The sequence below is a fragment of the Lathyrus oleraceus genome, chromosome 6, assembly GCF_024323335.1.
Source record: "Lathyrus oleraceus cultivar Zhongwan6 chromosome 6, CAAS_Psat_ZW6_1.0, whole genome shotgun sequence".
In the NCBI taxonomy this organism is placed as follows: Eukaryota; Viridiplantae; Streptophyta; class Magnoliopsida; order Fabales; family Fabaceae; genus Lathyrus; species Lathyrus oleraceus.
The window spans coordinates 294,338,309-294,340,809 of record NC_066584.1 but is presented as its reverse complement, the minus strand read 5'-3'; positions in this window follow the sequence as shown (position 1 = coordinate 294,340,809).

Below are 2,501 nucleotides of genomic sequence, written 5' to 3'. Positions count from 1 at the left end.
TGTTTGGATCTATAACACATAGACATGTGCCAGGTCAATTGAGAAGAAAACTTGATGACAAGTCGAATCAGATGATCTTGATAGGATATCCTTCAACTGGAGGATACAAATTGTTCGATCCAGTGAATAAGCAAGTGGTGATCAGCAGGGACGTGATCATAGATTAGCTTAAGGAGTGGGATTGGACTGAGAATGTCAAGAAAGATTCAGTGAGAATATTTTGTGATGAACCAACAAGTGAAGTCAAAAGAGAAGTTCGACAGGAAGAAGTCAGAGGTGAAGCAGGCCCAAGCAGACCTCAAAGAACAAGACACATGCCTGCAAAGTTGCAAGAATGTGTGATTACATCAAATGATATGGTCAATGAAGAAGGTGAGTTGGTAAATTATGCTTTCTATGCAGATGTCGAACCTGTCAATGCAGCAGAGACATTGAAACATTCGAAGTGGATGAAAGCAATGAACGAAGAGCTGAAGTCATTTGAAGTCAACAACACTTGCTCACTTGTCGAATTACCCCAAGACAAGAAGGCAATCTATGTGAAATTGGTATACAAGGTGAAGTTGAATCCCATAAGAGAAGTGACTCGACACAAGGCGAGACTTGTGGCGAAAGCATTTCTTCAGAAAGAAGGAATCGACTTCGATGAAGTTTTTGCACCTGTTGCTAGGATCGAAACAATCAGATTGGTTGTTGGTCTAGCAAACATAAACAACTGGAAGATACGCCATATGGATGTGAAATATGCATTCCTGAATGGCCCCTTAGAAGAAGAAGTTTATGTTGCACAACCAGCTGAATTTGTGAAACAATGCGAAGAAAGAAAGGTGTATAGGCTACATAAAGCCTTGTACGGACTTAAACAAGCTCCAAGAGATTGGAATAAGAAGATAAATGGCTTTCTAAGGGAGAAGGAATTTGTGAAGTGAAAATTTGAACATGGAGTATATGTAAGAAGAAGCAAAAGTGAATTGCTTATACTATGTCTCTATGTCGATGACCTGTTGATAACAGGTAGTTGTAAGAAGGAGATCGAAGACTTCAAAGGTGATCTCAACAAGGAATTTGAAATGTTAGATCTGGGTGACATTTCATATTTCCTTGGCATCGAATTCTATAAGAGTGGTAGAGGTTTGATGATGCAACAAAGAAGGTATGCAGGCAAAACACTCAAGATATTTGAGATGCAAGACTGTAATCCAACTTCGACTCCAGCTGAGCCCAGATTACAAATGTTGAAAGATTCAGATGAAGATGATGTCGACTCAACCCAATATAGAAGATTTATTGGGTCTCTTTGATACCTTTGTCATACAAGAACTGACTTAGCATACAGTGTAGGTATGGTGAGTAGATTCATGCAGAAGTCAAAGGTATCACATCTAGCAGCGGTGAAGAGAATACTAAAGTATCTGAAAGGAACTCTCGACTATGGAATTTTGTTTCCTGCAACTGATGAAGGAAAAGAATGCAAATTAGTAGGATACACCGACTCAAGTTGGTGTAGTGATGCTGAGGATCGAAAATCCATAGTTGGCTATGTGTTTATGCTAAGTGGTGCACTAGTTGCTTGGAGTTCGAGAAAGAACCAGTTGTGGCATTATCATCTGCGAAGCAGAATACATAGCTACTTATCTTTGTGCATGTCAAGCAACGTGGATGGTGAATCTGGTCGAAGAGATAGCAACGAATAGTCATAGAGAAATTACCATGAAGATTGACAGCATGTCAGCTATCAATTTGGCAAAGAATCCGATAGCACATGATCAAAGCAAGAACATCGAGATGAGGTTCCATTATCTTCGAGAGCAGCTAGTAGATGGGAAGATGAATGTGGAACACTGCTGAACTAAGAATCAGATTGCAGACATTATGACGAAGGGAGTGCATATCGAAGGTTTCAAAAGACTAAGAGCTATCATGAATGTAGATAACTTAGACGCAATGAATTAGGTGGTGTATTGAATTGTAATTTCTTGTGTTGAAGCAGGTTGCTCGACAGAGCAAGGAAGTGTCGAACCACCTAGTGTGTTGAGTTGTGTTAGTGTGTCGAAGTGTTGAAGCATGTTGCTTCACACAGGATTTTGACTTATGCCTATTTTAGTAGTGTTAGCTATTTTGGGCTTTTATAGTTTTGGATTTTGGCTTGAGGTCCAGGTTAACCTAAATCTATAAATAGAGGGAGTAACCCTTATTTTTGTAATGAAGTGAATAGAGCACTCATAACATTTGTATTCATAGTATTTTGCAGTTGCAAAATGAATAAGAAGTTTTCCACAGTTTGTGGGTAGAGAGAAACTCTGCAGAATTTTATTACTCTTCTCCTTCATCGTTCTTTACACTTTTTCTTTCTCTATTGTTCTTCTTTTTTCATTGCTAGTATACGGGTAATAACAATCTTATTCATCAAGATTGATTGAAATTCTCCATAGATTTTAGGAAATTTCAAACAATTATGAGGTTTTTCATGTATAGGACTGCATGGTTGAATGAAATCTTAT